Source organism: Schistocerca americana, chromosome 2 (genome assembly GCF_021461395.2).
Source record: "Schistocerca americana isolate TAMUIC-IGC-003095 chromosome 2, iqSchAmer2.1, whole genome shotgun sequence".
NCBI classification, from domain to species: Eukaryota; Metazoa; Arthropoda; class Insecta; order Orthoptera; family Acrididae; genus Schistocerca; species Schistocerca americana.
In genome coordinates, this window is record NC_060120.1 from 826056089 (window position 1) to 826074244 (window position 18156).

General features: G+C 39.9%; 1 protein-coding gene across 8 annotated transcripts in view; it reads left to right on the top strand.

The window, feature by feature from the left end:
* LOC124595536 (L-gulonolactone oxidase-like) overlaps positions 1-18156 on the top strand; it is a 98666-nt gene that overhangs the window by 35688 nt on the left and 44822 nt on the right. For 5 of the 8 annotated variants that reach the window (XR_006978221.1, XM_047134309.1, XM_047134306.1 and 2 more), the window contains one exon: positions 5349-5419. The gene's annotated coding sequence lies outside the window, so the exon portion shown is untranslated. Of the gene's footprint in view, positions 1-5348; positions 5420-10682; positions 10814-16738; positions 17953-18156 lie in introns of those variants that run through there. The other 3 variants (XM_047134307.1, XM_047134311.1, XM_047134308.1) reach the window with 2 other exon arrangements.

Here is an 18156-nt window from a genome sequence, read left to right on the forward strand (position 1 = left end):
CTAAAGATGAACAAGATTAGCGTAATGAGAGACTGCATGGTTGCCAGGCGGGGGGGGGGGGGGGGGTGACAGGACATAGGCCTGGCACTGCTCAAGATTTGTAGCAAAATTTCCATAATGCCAGAACCAGATCACAGGGACAGACAAGAGCTACCCGTGGTCAATGCATCCGAAGGAGGGAGCAACACGGAATGGAAGGAGAAAGCCCCTGGAGCGAGCACGCGCATTGGATCCAGGAGGCACAGAAAACCGGTTGTGAGAGGAAGCCTATGGCACCTGACTAATGAGTGATTTGACGGGTATGCTGAGACTGGTTGCAGGGTCAGCAGTGGCAGTGGTAAAGGCAGCAGGGCTGTCTGCTGCTGTGGTGGGGACTGTGGCAATGAAGTTGTGGTGGTGGCTATAAGGCCAGCTGTAATACAGCAAGTGGCAACCATGTTGACAGCGGAAGGGCTGGTGTCTGCGGAGATAGGGCTGGTCATAACAGGGCCAGCAATGAGAGGGCTGGTGACCTTGCAGGCGGTTGTCGCAGTGCTGAACAGCAAGAACAGGATCGGTCACATTGACGCCAGTGGGGATGACTCCGATGGCTTCAGGAGCAGCAGAGGCAGCTACTGGGCCAGCTGTGGCAGGGCCAGTGCTGACACACTGACAAGACAACTGGCATCAGCATTGCCAGGGCTGGTGATAGCAGGATGGCTGACTGGAACAGGGCCAGTGATGACAGGACTGACAAGAAGACTGGCACTGTTATCGACAGGACGAGGGACCAGAAGACCAATGACTAGGATGATGTTTTCGCTGACAGGCTTGGCAATCCTAGGAGTTATGCCAAGAGCAGGGCTGGCTGTGACTTGGCCGGCTGTTGCAGCGCCAGCAGAAGCAATGATGGTGTCATCAAAGAGAGGGCTGGCTGTGAGAGGAACGGCGTGGCAGCACAGATGGAGGCGCAGTGTTGTTGAGGAGAGGAGCAGTCATCAGAGGGACAACTGTGGCAGCATCGGGGGAGGCGTTATCACAGAGAGGGCCAGCCACAGAGAAGGCACCATTGACAGCGGTCATTGTGGTCTGGGTGTCAATGAAAGGTCCACAGAGGGAGAGGACACAACAAAAGAACCAGAGTCTGAAGGCACAGACAAATATGTGAAAGTTGCAGTATGACAACAACACGGAAGGGAATGCATATAGGAAGAACATAGAAATGAACCACCCAAGTTACTTGGAGGAGAGAACAGTGCCAAGAATGTGCAACACTGAGAGGAAATATGAAATATAAAGGAATGCCTATCAAAAAAGAAGTGAACACAGGTGCAAAAAGCAGTGTCGATGTGGTTGAAAAACACACAGACAGTTGAAAAAGAACGAAACTTTGTTCCAGCAAAACAAAGGAAGAGACATCCGGAAACATGGAAATGCATGTGAAGAGTGGCCTCGTTGTCCACATCCTGTTGGGCACCAACATCCTTGGTAAGAGGGTTGACCATGGTCAGAGCAGATGGCGGATGAACTGGCACTGCCAGAATAGGTGTTGCTGGAGCAGAAACCGGCAGGGTTCGAGATGCAGGAATCGGCGGGAACTGTGGCGCAGGAGCCAGTTGGGCACGTGATGCAGGAATGAGGAGAAATGTCTGGGCCAGAGACATGAGGGATGGCCACATGGGGGGCCAATAGAGGCAAGTCAGTGGCATATGGATGTGCAGGCCGGCCGGCAGTGTGCAAGCCAGCAATGCGCTGGCTGATAATGCATGTCCCAGTGGCTGGCTGGCCATTGGAGTAAAAGCCAGCATTGTGCTGGGCAGTGACGAGGGCACCAGCAGAGCAGGAGGAGCCTGAGCCAGAGGCACTGCAGTGGAAGGTGTTGCGGAACAAGGCCAGGTGGGGGGGGGGGGGGGGGGGCAGCGGAGGAAGAGGCTCTCCACAAGTGCCTCACTCGACACTAAAGTGGCATGAAAATCCACAGTCCACCTGCACAACATCTGTAGCAGCTCCTGCTGTGAGATGCACAGTTATTCCCAGTGTTGGAGAAAGCAGAATCCATGATGGTCATGGAGAACAGCAATGCACTGAGAACCCACACAATACATTTATCGTTGCTGTTAGCTGAGTGGAGTGACTGGCAGGAGTGTTTATTATAGATATAAGAACAGAACCTCAAATACAGTTTCCATGCTTGAATTTCCCACAGCCAAAGTACAAACAGAAATGTCCCTCTGAGACATTGCCTGAACAATAAAGTCCATGAGTTGTGGTAGGCGGTAGAGCAGGAGGAGCTGGGGTCGATTGACAGTAGGATTCAACCTGGAACACTGAGTGTATCCTTGAAGATGACCATACTTCTGGGACCTTGGGCATTGGCATGTGTCGGAGGCATAGCTTGATGACATTTGGCTGCATGTGGCATAACATGCGGCAAGACATGCCACCTGGGAGCGATGGACAGAAGTCTGGCTTAGTGTCGGCGACAGGACATGGCACCATGAACAGTGGACAGTGGTCTGGTTTAGAGTCAGTAACAGGTGCTGACGGTGAGGATGACGACTCCATTTAGCGAGCAGCTGTTGTGGCTGGCATGAAGCCCGGAGCTGTAACTGGTCACAGCATTGTCTGGTGGTGACGTAAGTAGTCTCCAGTAGAAGATTGTAAATGTGGTACTGAGTGGGCACGTGATGTGATGTAAGGAAGTAATAGCCTGAGTAAAGCATTGTCTGCCATGATTGGTACTGAGTGGGCACGTGATGTGATGTAAGGGAGTAATAGCCTGAGTAAAGCATTGTCTGCCATGATAGGCATGCTGCATATTGGTGATGTTGGTTCTGCTGGACACCATGGAGACTGTGCGAAGCTACCGAGGTAAACAACCTGAGCTCTGTGAGGTTTGATGAACCTATGCTAATTAACAACTCAGTGACTTGTGTTGATGTGAGCCATTTATTTGCATCCTCTTGGAGAGGCAGATACTAACTCCAGGAATGAATTTTTTGAAGATCTGAAGAGAACACTTAGATATTGGAACTGCCAATTAGGGAAGAAGGAAACAGAAAATCAAACAAACTGGTTTGGTGACAATGCTTAGGCTTCAGAATACAAAGATTAAAGTGTTAAGTTTTTCTACAAAAGGAACTTAAGAAGCAAAATGACCACACGTGTGTAGATTACACAAGTTATGTCTGACTGATCCCTTTTTTGACATTAAAAAGTGAAATTTTAGAACTAAACTCTTGAAATGTGGAGGCGAAAAGACAGTAGAATATTTGTGTATAGTTTCTAACAAAGTTGAACAAGAGGAGGATATACATAGAGAGTGGAACGGGTTTTATTAGTAACATCTATAAAAAATGGGGGACAAGAAGTCTTGCTCATATTACAGGGGAATTAATGGGAATTAGTGAAATAGCCTTAGCAAAACTGTACTCTAGTATCCATAAGGAAAAGACTGAACAGAATATAAGAAAGTTCTCAGAGGAACAAAGTGGCTTTAGGGCTGGTGGCTGATGTTTGGATACATTCACACACTTACATTAGTAGTTGAACAGAACAGAGCTAGTAACAGGGCAATGGATGTGAGTTTTGTAGATTTGTAAAAAGCATATGACTATCCCAAGAACTGAGATTACACCTGGCATGAAGAAACTGAAAGTACAGGGTAAATGGATAACTATAGTTATAAGAAGTACAAAGAGACAGAAGGAAAAGAGAAACAGAATAAGAAAACTTTAAAACCACCAAAGGCCTTAAGTAATGTTGCAGTCTATCCTAATTATTTTTTAACATACATACACCAATAGCTTCAGCCATGATATAAAAATTGTTCAGGGATGGATATGTGAATTGGACAGGAAAGAATGCATTCATTACTTTTTGCAGATTACCAAATAATTTTTGCAAACCGCAGATAAGAAATGGAACAGATACTGGATAAATTGCAGAAGGAGTACGCAAGGTGGAGTCTAAAAATTAACAACAATGTAGGAAAAGATAGATTGCTAATTATTGTAAAGATAACACGCCAAGTTGCAGACAGGTACTATTAAAAGAGACACATAAGCTTTCAGACACAGCCTTCATCAGAAAAAGAGCAACACACACCATTCATTCACACAAGCAAGCACAGCTGAGGCACACCTGACCACCTACTCAGGCAACTTGAGCCTGAGCAGCCGGAGTTTGGCGGTCGTGTGCGTGAGGTGTGCTTGCTTGTCTGAATGAATGGCATGTGTTTCTCTTTTTCCGATGAAGATTGTGGCCGAAAGCTAATGTGTGTCTATTACTTGTGCCTGTCTGCAACTTAGCATGTTATCTTTACAGTAAGTAGCAGTCTACAGTTTCCTAAATGGCAGTTATTCCTGCTTGCGGTCAAAAAATTAATTTTGATAAGACCAAGTACATATGTCTTTTGTGAACAAGGAATCAATTTAGTTCTTGAAGATGAAAGAATTATAAAATTGAAAAATTAAATATTTAGGTTTTGTTATATGCAACAACAGCACCTGTGACAAAGATATTGCAGACCAAAGTAGTGATGAGTAACTGAGTGATGAAGTCCCTACATGGACTCATTTGAACCATAGTATTACTCAACAGACTAAAAAAAGCATATTCTGTAGTATTATTGAGAATATAGTTACTTATAGCCAAAAATGTGGCCTTTTACGAATAAAAGGAGTGACAAGGTTGGAATAATGCAATTAGATTTTATGAGAGGTTGCTTGCAGGTTGCCCACATAAATGAGATCAAAACATCTAAAATATGGGAAAAAAATGTAAGTGACAGAGTCCATAACGAACAGACTGGAGAAGGGAAGTCTTCAGTTGTTTCAGAATTTGAAAGAATTAGCCATGACAGGTGGCCCAAGGTGGTAGTGATGTGGGCCCTGAGGAGAACTGCAAGGGTCAGACACATTTGTCATGAAAGTTATATAATGATCAAGCGATGGATGAGAAGGGGTTAACAGTTTATGACTGAAGTAACCAAGACTACTGGAAGAAGAAAATGACTAACCTCTAGTAGGAAAAGTCAAAGAAGAAGAAGAGGAAGAAAAGGGAAATTAAAACTGCGAAGTATAGTAATATTGTATCAACACAGCTAAAAGGGTAATTTAATCCTTTTTGTGTCATTATTCAATAATTTACTCTCATAGTTCTGAAAGAATGAAGGGTTATATTGTTGTTTGCTGTATATTTTAAGCCCTACTCTGTCTTCTAATCTGTAGTGAATAAAATTTTCATTTTTCGTAAAAAATTGTTGTTAGTTATACATTTCACTCATTTTATTCATCTCCTACATGAAAATAGTTTTTTGTACCTCACTTACTGTACCTCACTTACCCCTCGCATCTTCTTTATTGTAGGAACCATAAGAAAGTTACACTAGATCTATTTGAAAAGTGAAGAACTTTTCGAAAGCAAGGAGATTGAACCAGTAAGTAGAATTAATTTTGTAGATTAATTAGATTAGTAGGCATTTAAGGCACTGGAATTTGTGGGCCTGGCAACAGTATGGCTGGTTATTTCACTATTGAGGATAATGGTTCATTGTGGATTTAGTATAAGTATGGTATCTGCAAGTACTTGCATGTAATTAAAAATTGGAAATTAATGCCCTAAATTAAAAGATCAGACTACATTAAAGTTTAATTAAATGATTGTATTTAACAGATTAAGTAACATAACAGATTATGACAACAGAAAAGTAAAAAAATAGTCAGTCTTTTGCTGTCATTGGGCCGAGGAAGTACAAAGTTAACTTTGGTTTACAGTTTCTGCTTGACAAGCTGAAGATTGCTCCACCTTTCTAGTCTGTCACTAGTTTGATGACATCTTGTTTCCTGTGTATATACTTCTTTGTGTATTGAATGATATCTATGTTGTATACAGTTTCTACCACATAATTTACCAGGTGTAGAAGTATGAAACTGGAATTTCCGTATAGATGGTGCTAGCCATCAGTGTAGGCTCTGTGAGACCGTGCCTGTAGCACCATCTTATTCCTGTAATGGCTGATGACGAATGTCAGCACACAGTAACCCAAGTTCAGTACATTGGTATCTGTTTAAAACCCGTAAGCATGTTGAGTTTTATGTCTATGAACTATGATTTGCAGACAGCATTGGTTTTCTGTTATAATTTGAAGAAAACTGCTGAGGAATCACATTGAATGCTTGTCAAAGCTTTCGACGAACATGCTCTTGGGAAAACACAGTGTTTCAAAAAATTTAAAAGTGGCGATTTTGATCTGAGAAACGAAGAGTGCAGGAAACCACCGAAAAAGCTCGAAGACAATGAATTGTGGGCATTATTGGATGAAGATGATACTCAAACTCAACAGGAACTCATGGAACAATTGAATGTGATGCAGAAAGCCATTTCTCTTCAGTTGAAAGCTATGGGAAAGGTGCAGAAAGTGAGAAAATGTGTTCTGCATGAACTGAATAGTAAAAAGCAAGCAAATCAAAAGACCACTTGTGAAATGCTGCTCGCCAGATACAAAAGAAAGTCATTTCTCCTTTGAATAGTGACAGGTGATGAAAATTGGATATATTTTGAGAATCCTAAGCATTGTAAGTCATGGGTAAATACAGGCAAACCATCGATCTCCGCTGTGAGACCAAATCGCTTTGGAAGAAAGACAGTGCTCTGTGTTTGGTGGGATCAGAATGGTGTCCTCTATCATGAGCTGCTAAAAGCTGGTGAAACTGTTAACACTGATTGCTGCCAACAGCAAATGATCAATTTAAATTGGGCATTACGTGAAAAACTACTGGAATATGAAAAAAGCAACACAATGTCATATGCTCCATGATAACGCCCCATCACACACAGCAAAATGGGTCAGGGAAACGATCGAGGTGTTCAGTTGGGAAATACTAGGCATGCGACTTATTCTTCAGACTTGCTCCATCCTATTATCATCTGTTCACATCACAGGGACACACTCTCGCTGAACAATGCTTCAATTCATATGAAAATATATGAAAGTGAAAGTAGCTCTCTGTCTGGTTTTCTTCAAAAGAAGAAATGTTTTTTTGCAATGGGAGAAATGTATAAATAGCAATGGAGATTATTTTAAATAAAATATTGTTTATCAGTTTCAAACAACAGATGTGTAATTATTGCAACCAAATTCCGGTTGCATACTTCCATGAGGGCTGCTCAATAAAGAATGGTCATAATTTTTCACACTAAAATTTATTCTTATGATATTCATTTAGCTTAATATGCAACAAATGTGCCATAGTATTTCATTGTTGGGACTCCTGGTTCCCGCCTGGGAGAGGCAGGCAAGGTCAGACATGTTCAGTATCACCTACCGTTGCAATGAAGGTAACACGCGAGGAATAATATGCGGCTTTGAAATTCTGCTTTTGGCTCAACAAATCTTCAGCTGAGACCTATAAAATGTTACAGGAGGCCTGTGGAGAGTCTTTTCTTCCCTACAGCACAGCTTGAAGGTGGTTTAAAATATTTAAAGAGGGGAGACAATCGATTTCAAAGGAAGGTGGACCCAGTGCTCCAGTTACTGCTCTTACAGAAGAAAACATCAACACTGCTGCGGTCATTGTGAGAGAGATTTGACGAATTACCTTAAGATCATTTTCTGAAATACTGAACATTTCATTGGGTGCCACCCACATGTTGGTGACAGAAAAATTACACATGACACGTCTTTGTGTGCGATGGGTTCCAAGACTGTTGATTCCCGAACGAAAGGACATTTGTAAGCAGGTCTGCATGCAGTTAAAGTTGATGTTAGAGGAAGATTTGGAGTTTCTTTCAAATGTAATCACTGCTGATGAAACTTGGTTACATCATTTTGATCCTGAGAGCAAACAGCAAAGCTCAGTGTGGAGAACTCCTTATCACCAACCCCAAAAAAGCAAAAGTCGTTACTTCTGCTGGGGAAGTTATGGTCATCTCATTCTTTGATATTCAGGGAATTGTTTGTCAGCATGTTGTACCTGCACACACATCAGTAACTGGACAACACTACAGGGATGTCCTGAAAACATTTCAAGTCCATATCAGGCACAAAAGATCACATTTCTGTGAAGCAGGCTGGATGCTGCACCATGATAATGCATGGCAGCATATTGCCAATGTTGTTGCTGAATATAATGCAAAAATCAACGTGAAGTGCATCCCTCACCCTCCCCATAGTCCTGATTTAGCGCCATGTGACTTTTTTCTATTTCCTAACACGAAGAAATGCCTTCATGGACGGCATTATCAATCATCAGAAGCAGCAGTGAAGGCTGTGGAGGCAATTTTGAAGGACCTATCAAAAAATGGTTTCCAGCATTTATTTGAAGACTCTTGTACACCTAGTATAAGAGGAAAGACTAGTTTGAGGAAATGGAAGGTGTGTCCAACCACAGCAACCATATGTTAGAGCATGCACCATCATAAACTTCCAAGCATAATGACAATTATAGTCTCATGCTCATATGCAAAGCTGAAGTGTAATGTCACTGCCTGAACATTGTATTAGTATTAAAGCAGGAGTTCAGTGAACCTGGAAATCATGAAAACCTGCCAGAAGATGGGAATTTTCAAAATTATTTTATTTAAAAACTTTGATTTGTTAAAAAAATTTTATGGTACCATACCCAAATGGATATGTTATCAGTTTAAACCATCTGTGATAATTCAAATAGCAATCTATGTGTTATACACATAATACCCATTGGTGATCCAGGGTTTACACAATGATTTGTAACTGATTTATAATCATCGATCTGTTGCATGGAATGGGGATCTGAGGAAGCTGAGTGGTGCTACCGTGTGAGAGGTGGGGAGAGACGGGTGAATTCATTGCTTTGAAGTCTGGAATAAAGTATAGATGAGCTACTATGGTAGAAAAACACAGAAGTAATAAGTTTTGTTAAAGCGTTTTATAGAGACGTTCATATTCAGTTTAGTGCAATATCTGAAATTACGTTAAGCCTTTTGTAACAACTGTTGTATTAACTGTTAAATTGTAGTAGTTGGCAGCAGTCAAAAACAAGATGTCATAATCACGGAGAGTAATGACTTCTACCGATATGTATCAAACAGATCTATGGGGCTGGAAGAGTGCTTGACGCTGACAGAATGGCATAATATTATGAATGAACAAGTTAAAGCTAGCCATCAGTTTTACCGTGGGGTAATCTGCAGTATTCCATTGATAAATCTGTAGCTTGTGAATGCTTGCTTGGCCATTTCTTTGAGCAGAGTGGCAATAACATTGAGTAGTTATTAAATTAAATTATGGCTGTTGTAACACAATTATTCAAATAGGAGAAGGTGAATGGCATTTTAGACATTTGTAATTGTGTCTTGCTTTGCAGCATTTATACAATTATTATTACTGTTTGGCCACAATAAGTTGACGATTTTGCTAGTGTTGCCAGAAGCATAGAAAATCAGTACTAGCTGAGAGATATTCATTTGTCTCCAAGTGCTGCCAACGTCAATCTGCCCACAGATAGACATGAAATATTACTGAACGCGTTGGAAGACTTGTGTCCACTAGCAAGTAACTTTTGCAAGCACTTGCTAAGGTGTTTTCATTAGAACAAAACTTACTCAAGTTTACTTCTTCAAGTCGCTGGGGCAAGTTAATTTCAGAAACTTGCTTCAAGAACTTGCAGGAATGCTATCATGCTTAAAAACAAGAACTGTAGCCACTCTTGTTGCATTATTATTATTATTATTATTATTATTATTATTATTATTAATGAATAAAAATTTTGACAAAATGCAAAAATAAAGAAAGAGGAAGAAAGAAATGTTCAAACTTCTCTTGTCTATTGTATAATGAAATACTCGATAGAAGGAAACAAAAATGTGGTGAGCTGTCCCACCAAAAGACTGCCTTTTAATTACTGTTCGATTTTTGCAAGCAATATTGATTACTTTTATTACAAACATAATGCATTTATGTTGATAGTATTGGTAGTAACATTAAAAACAGCAAAAAATTAAATACACCTATATTGTCAGTGTACTTTCCCTTCTGGTGAGCCAAATTCACTGGTAAACTCATTTCACACTTGCTTGGCTGATGGTGCCAGTTATATGTTTTTAAGGGTCCCAAAAGCACATTTGTTTTGGTCCATCTGGCTTTGTGCTATTCTCCTTGTGGACACTAGTATATTCGCACTAGTACTGAACACACACAACCTCTACAAGTTTGACAAAAAAACTTACAAGAACTGAAAATTTGTCAAGTACTTGCAGCAAGATGCAAAAAAACTAGAATGAATTTTCATCCTGCAGGAGAATGGGCACTGATTTCAAACTTCCTGGCAGGTTAATATTGTGTGCTGGACAGGTGACTCAGAACCTCGAACCTGGTCTGGCATATAGTTTTAATCTACCAGGATGTTTCATGCAAGAAACTGTTTTCACTAACTTGCGGCGACGATGATGATGGCCTCGAATTAGATATATGATTTTGACAATTGTTTTGGCAGAGTCATTTGTACTTTGTTAACATTACTGCTGGAATGTGTTTCATTAATGCCATCTGCAGAACAGATTCCAAAAATCAGTTTTTGACTGACAGTTCAAAGTGTTGTAAGTTTTACGTTCATCAACTTTCATTTTTCATAATTTTTGATAAATAAATAATACATAAGTTGTGGGTAAAACTCCCGTGCATGGATATGTCAGCATAGTGAGTGATTTACAATCCATTTCAGGTCTCATTTAAGGGGAAATATTTTCGCGAGTGCCACCGCTGATTTAGTGTTAAGCACAAAATACGAGTAATGGTATCAGCACTGCCGCAAGCAGTCGACGCTGCCTTCCCCTCACCACTCCTCTATCCCCGGCAGTCCTAATGCGGGGTCAAGGCTGTTCCCAACAGCCACCACGCCAGCCGTCAACTTAAAGCGGCCAAACAGTATAAAGTAATTATTCACCTTTCTTTTAATATACTCTCCTGTTTGCATTTTCTTCCGTTCGCAACACTGTGCAGCATTTATAATAATTTTTCTCGCTTCACCCTGTGTTGATGTCTTAATAGAAATGGATGGGTCAGAAGTAGCTTCTTCATTCATCATTTCTCAGCTCACGCACCTGCACGGATCAGGTTGAAACAAGTGACTGTTAACTCAGTAATGGCTATTTACTACAATGCCATACACTGTTGGAGCACGTTGGTGTGCAGTAGTTCCGAGCGGAATGAAGTACAGGGGCTAAAATAAAATAAAATAAAATAAACACTTTCCTTCAAATGCCTTTGTGTGCTTGGTAGTACTTTCACTTTTAAGCAATTGAATGGAGGTAGAGAGCTCCTTCGCAACATAATTAAAGAAAGTCTGTAAAGCCCATATTACATGACACACCTAACAAATACAAGTCTGCACCAGCACCCCAAGCAAACACATTCGGAACCACAGGCTTGTTTATATCAGTTGCGTCATTGAGTGTGAAAGCTGATATTTTTGTAACGTTGCTATTTACTCATGTTGAAACTTTTCAGAGATCTAACTTTGTATTTATTAAGCAGTTACTCTTATCTTGTGCAGCTATAATGAAATTACATTATGATTATGCAGAATTACGTACACTGTGTTCACTTTATGTCATATTGATATAAGTGAATGATTATCACAGCATTTAAGACACGGAGAATGTAGTTATCTATGCAGCATTTACTATCATAGTGGTTGCTGTACTCGTTGCGTGAATTACAGAACAACAACATAATGCCAGGTGCAGGAATTGGGTTCGACACGCGCTGGAAAGAATGGGTGAAGGTAGGGCATATACCCTCCAGTTGACAGAGGAGTTAAAGTTCAAAGATCAACAGGAGTGTAGGAACTTCATCAGAATGGATGTGGCTTGTCAATGGTACATGACGGGATGTGCACAAGTGACAGAGTAATGAGGGACACTGTTTCATAACAGTGCGACTGCGAAGATGCAAAACGACGTTTACAGCCCTCTCTGGTCGTAGCTGGCACAGCTGCTCTGACTTGTGGCTATTCTCACAACACTGCCCTTCTTGGCATGCTGAAGTAATACAAAAGATGCAATCAAATCAAATAAATGTGGTCCTTTCACCAATTAAGGCGATACATACACATCTAAAGTAAAATTAGATGCACGTTTATGTAAAACATAAACTCAGAATTAATCATGTGTAGACTTTCTGTATTATGGTACAGCATATCTAGTGGACCACATAGACACCTTTCCTTGCTGTATGCCTCTGTAAACAAGCTTATAATTCTTTGTTTCGTTCCGTTTTTACAATAAAGAGCTATCATTATATGAACAGCTTTTGTCAACAACAACAAAAAAAGAGAATACTCATTTGTTTTATTACTGTATTAATAAAAAATTGCTCAATGAAGAATGTGTAGAATATTTTGCGCAATAGCCAAAGAGTCCTCAAGAGCTCATCTATTTCTCATCTACCAAACACACATGAAAGCAATAACAAGCAGAAAGCCTGCTCGAAATGCTGTGTTTTGCATATGTGTGCATACTCTTCTTCCACTATACATGTGCAGATTCGTGGCAGAATAGAAATGTTCCTATTTTTCCCCAGTGGATAAACCATCTGCTCAAATCGTAGCTTCACCCAATTTGCTGCTATGTGGCAGGCCGTCTACACCTGACTTGTACACATTAGGTGTGTTGTGTAATATCGCTTAACTGTGCAGACCATCAAGTAAAACAATGCAAGCTTGATAACCACAGTTGATAGCATTGTATACCCAACAGTAATTGAAAAGAGAATGAATGGGGCAAAACAGTAGTATGGCTTTGAACAAACTCGCACCAGCAATTTTTTTTAAATAATGTTTTGCTTTGGGGATGTTGAAATCTCAAAAATGTCAAAATCACATACAAGTGCAACACAGTATCAAAAGTCTTATGAGCTGCTTCTGTTTCCATGGGTTACTCCTGATCCCAAAAACAGAACGTTGTGTTCAAAGGCAGTCCTTGTCAGACTTGAATTTGTGGAGATAGGGAGAGAAAAAAGAATTGAATAAAGGATGAAATGTTACAAGAGAAGTGAAAATTGTCTTGATAAATTCTTGATTAATATAATCAAATTATCTTGAAAGCCATGACAAAATTTCAGTGGTGTGGGCCCATGGTGTGGACAAAGATAGTACTTATTTGCTAGGGACTGAGGTGAGAAATCTTTTTGGCTGTGATATTGTGTGTTACTGAGAGTTAGTGGTCCAGACATTGGCTGACTGGGGTTCATAGGCAGCAGTGATGGTAGTCTACCATGATTACTTATGCTCTGCCATGGTGATTATTCTACATCTGAGCTCTGTAACTGATTTAGTACATCTGAAATTACTTCCTTCATGGAAACTGGCATTGGGCTATCTGGAAAAACTAAAAAAACTAGAATTTCCATTGTTTAAAAAATTACATTAAGCTTCATAGAAATGCAATCTCTAATTAAATTCAGATTAATCAGCTTATCAGTGTGATGCCTCCACTTTAGTGAATCCAAGTCACTAAATGGAATACTGTAGAAAGTAACATGAATTGAAATATAGTTTCTGTAAAACAAGTGCAGTAAAAGTGTCCAACACATAAATGTTAGATGCTACTAGCGAAAGAACTACGAAAAATGTTGTTGGTCTCCCTTCGTCTTTGTAGCTTTCTTAAACTATGGTTTTGTTTTTACAGCAAGTACAGTTATTTTACAGTTCTGCAAATCATTTGGTGGTCTCTTAAGATGAGTTGATATATGAATATGTAGATTGTGGACCGGGATGCTCTATTATCCACTTAGAAATCCATTTCAGCCAGTAGGTTCCAGTTGTCTTGTTTTGTTTGCAGCCGTTTGTGCTTGTCTAATGCTGTGAAGTATGTTGGCCGCACCGAGGTGATGGACGAACTAGCAGCTATATGACCAGGCCTATTACAAGCGTAGCATGTGACACTGTGGTATGGGTAGCTGTTGTGGCTGTGACTGCAGAACTAATCTTGTATTTGATTTTAAAATTTTCACTTCGCTTTGCACGCCACACAAATTTATGTGTGCATATCTTGTGGAGGCACAGCTTTTTTATGCTGCATAGTTTGATGACACATGAGTTTGCACTTTAGTTTTAGTCAGTGGTGAAGAGGAATTACTAATGCATTCCTAATTAAGCTACACACACCTCTACATGATGGTGGTGGTGGTGATGATGATGATGTTGAAGCACTCTGGGAGAAATGATTTAGGTACATGTAGAAATTAAGAGATGGATACTGGCAGAAGTGAAGTGATGAAGGTGGGTTATGAGCTTTGGCTGCATAGCCATCCAGTAAGAGCAGTTCCTGTGAAATACAAGTTTCTGTCTTGAGTCTTGGTCTGGCACACATTTTAATCTGCTAGGATGTTTCAAAAAAGCACACATTTCTTTACAGAGTTAAAGATTCATTTTGGAAACACCTGCTAGGTTGTGGCTAATCCAAATGCCTGCAATAACATTTCTTCTAGGAGGGTTAGTCCTGCAATATATGCAGAAGACCTTTTGTGGAGTGTGAAAAGTACGAGAGGGGTAGTAGCTGAACTGAAGCTGGCTATAGGGGGGAGGGAGTGGGGTTGGGGGAATGTTATTGGAATAGGCAGCATCAGTGTTTTCTTGTGCATATTTTAGCCCTAAAAGAAGTAAATCCATGCATATTGCTTATTTTGATTTGTTATACTTAATATGAGATATTTTACGTTTTAATCCTGTGAATTAATCACTTTTCTCTGCCTTTAGTGCACAATATTACACTATTGTGCATGATATAGTGGATTTTCTCACTTTTGCTCCATAAAATATGGAATTTCCATAAAGAACGATAAACCATTTTGTTTGACAATGATCTCGGACGATTCACCAAGCAGATACAATTATAATCTTGTGGTTTAGGAATGCTGTATTTTGGCAAACCACTAAGAAGAAGTCATGCACTAATCTCCTTTGAAGGTCGTTTTACGCCTCTTTCAAACGGGATTTGAGCTGAGGAAGTGTTTAGGAATGAACAAATGAGAATTTGTGGGACACTGATTATTAAACGACAGGGTTGTTGGAACAAACAGATGTGACATTGTTTTCAACAGAGAAGCTAGAACAATTTTTAGTGGAGAAAATGCAAAGGATCTGGAATTCTTCAACTTTACACTTCCCCAAATTTCCTCATTTCTTGAAATGTAGAAAGATAGTTTTCTGCATTAAAGAATGTCCCGACAGATAAATGAATCGGCATAAATGAGGAGAATTTGGAGTATTATTTATTTATGGTGTGACTTTTAGTGCTGGGAGTCTCTGAAGAGCTAGTATGCTTGCCTTTGATGCAGCTCTTTTCATTTAAGTAGAGGGGCTGTATCTTTAAGGGAATTGGAATCTGTCATGAAAGAAAGGAATTCGGAAGGAATTGTCTGTGGGCTATAGTAAGGGACCAACCTTGGCTTCTGCTGTATTAAAAATGGGAAACCACAGAGACCCAATTTCAAGGTTGCTGCCAGATAGATTCAAACACCTGCCCCCCCCCCCCCCCCCAAATCCAGATATTGCTAGCTAAGTGGCTCAAAACACAGAGCTACCCCAGTGGTGGAGAATTTGGAAAAACTGGTTGCACACTGTTATAAAATAAAATAAAATGCATCACTACAAAAGAAGGAATCCTCATATTGTATGTTTTTCCTTTAGTTGTGCATGTCTGCTCATTCAATAGTGTTGAATGCATGCATGTTTTTACATTTACTTACACATGGCATTCGTGGCTTCAGGTATTATAGCATTACAAGAGTGTAAATAGATTCTGGACAAAAAGGGGGAGGGGATGTATGGCGCATTTGCCTTGGATGAATTGAAGCAGCCCGCTGATAAAATCATTTAGAAATGAACTAGCTATAGAAGATGCTATCATCACATATCCCTTCCGCTCTCCACAACTTCCTCCGCCGTCGTTTGTACCTGAACAGGTGTTTATAACTGAGTACCATCCAGGTCACCAGGGGCAATATGTTGGCATTTAGACCACTAATCGTAGAATTTTGAGTAAATTTTTCGAAGAAATGCAACCATCAATGTTTGAGTGACATTTTTGTTGATCAGTGTGATTTTTCGGTGATGCAGGCAAATGCTGTTTAATGTTTATGCACTGATTTTAATATAATGTTATTTGTCATATTGTTTACCAATCTGCAGCATTATGAAATACTAAAAAATGGCAACCCCAAAGTTCTTCCATCCAAATAACTCCAGTGCTAACAATTAACAGCTGTAGATAGATAATTACACTTTTATAGTAGTGTGCACATATTTTTAACTTATCATAATGCGAATGGATGATTCAAACTCAGTTTTCCTTTTTTTCATGTTACAAACATACCCAAAATTAGAAACTAACGTAGCACAAAAACAACAAATAGCAGCACTTACATTAAATTCAATTGCAAGTGAGAACTGAACTCATTAACAAAACAGCAACTGAGCTCAAATAACGCTAACAGTATACAGTAGTTTATCTTGGCTAAAGTAGGGATGCGCAATAGCCAATAGTGCTATTAATATTTCAATAACTGAAATCTGTTGATGGCCTTGTTGACTATCAATAGTGCATATCCCATTTTTCGTCATATGATTGAAAATCAATATATCTTTCAGTTTCACTATACAGCAACTATGTCATGTTCTATTTTATTTAGATGATTTAGAGGGGGGGGGGGGGGGGGAGTCTCTGGACCCTTCCCTCAGCTGTGACTCAGACAGTTATGCAGTATCATTTTCTCCAGGAATTCAGTGGAATATGACAGGCAGGAAAGCTTCAAAGTACGAGAGACATATTGACAGAAGTTAAGGTTTGAGGACTTTCTGTGAGTTGTGGCGTGGATAGAATAACTGGGTAAAGCACTGCCCATGAGAAAGCAAGGTTCCCAGTTCAAGTCTCAGTCCGGCACACAGTTTAACTTACAAGGATGTCCTAATGTGCATCCTGTGCTATAGAGTGAAAGATATGTTTTGGAGTGAATACTATGCTAATTCTCACAACCTGAGATGTAATGGTCGTGCAATGTGTCTGATATGAGTTTAACAACTTCTTATTTTTATATAGGAGACTCAGTTTAAAGAACTTAGAGATGGTATCTTTTGCACTATATAAAGAACATAACATTACTTGAATCACCTGTACAGTTTATAACTTGTTTCAGCTCCATGTTGAAGTCACCCACTATAATGTTAATTGCAGCTCTATAAGTCCAAGCAATAGACATAAGTACAAACATCTGTGCTCCATGTGTTTATGCAAATGTCCATGGTATCTTTGCTATTGTCCCTCAGCTGAGATGTTTGATTGCAAATGCTACTTCTGCTCTGATGCCTCAGATAACATCTCTGGATCTGAAGGTTCTCAGCAGTGGGTACAATCCTGCATCAGAGACCCCTTTTTGTGCTCCACAAACAATGTAGGAAAAAACAGCAACATAAGTAACTTACCCACAGTAACCAAACATAAATGAAAAGTGTGTTCCGAAGATGGTGAACCATGTAAAGAACTGTAAAAGTGCTCATTTTAAGCAACTGGTCTACTAGATTACTGTTTCTTCTTCATTTTCTCATTTCAAAAGAAGAAAAGGTAACGAAAAATCCATAAGTGACTTACTTATTTGTAGAGTATTAATGTCTTTTGGATTAATGTGAATGAATTAAAGTGCCAGCACAAGTGAAACTTTTGGGGTAGATATCATGCAAAACATCTTACACTGTTTGATCAAAAATAGTTTCAGTAGAAATTATTTCCTGATTGGTGACAGGGAAATGTAATGTTAATTATAACACACACTGTTCTTCCTCTGTGACTGCTTCAACTATTTGCAATTATTGAACATGTACACAGAAAACAAGAAGAGTGATCAATTTGATTCCCATAAAAGGCCACTGTTTTGACTCTCTACCTATCGTAAAAGGGCTACGCTAAGAGTGAGGTACTCAAACACCTTCTAATGCTTCTTCCTTAAAGGGGGAGAGAGAGGGGGGCGGGGGGGGGGGGGGGTGATATTGATATCAGCTGCAGACACTAGTGATAGTAATATGCCAGGTTGCAGTGCTGCAAAAAGCAGGCACATGACATCACACTCATAGACCATTCTCTATCTCCTCTTTTCTTTTTAAGAGATTGTAGGAGAGAAAGAACAAGAGTAAATACATATAA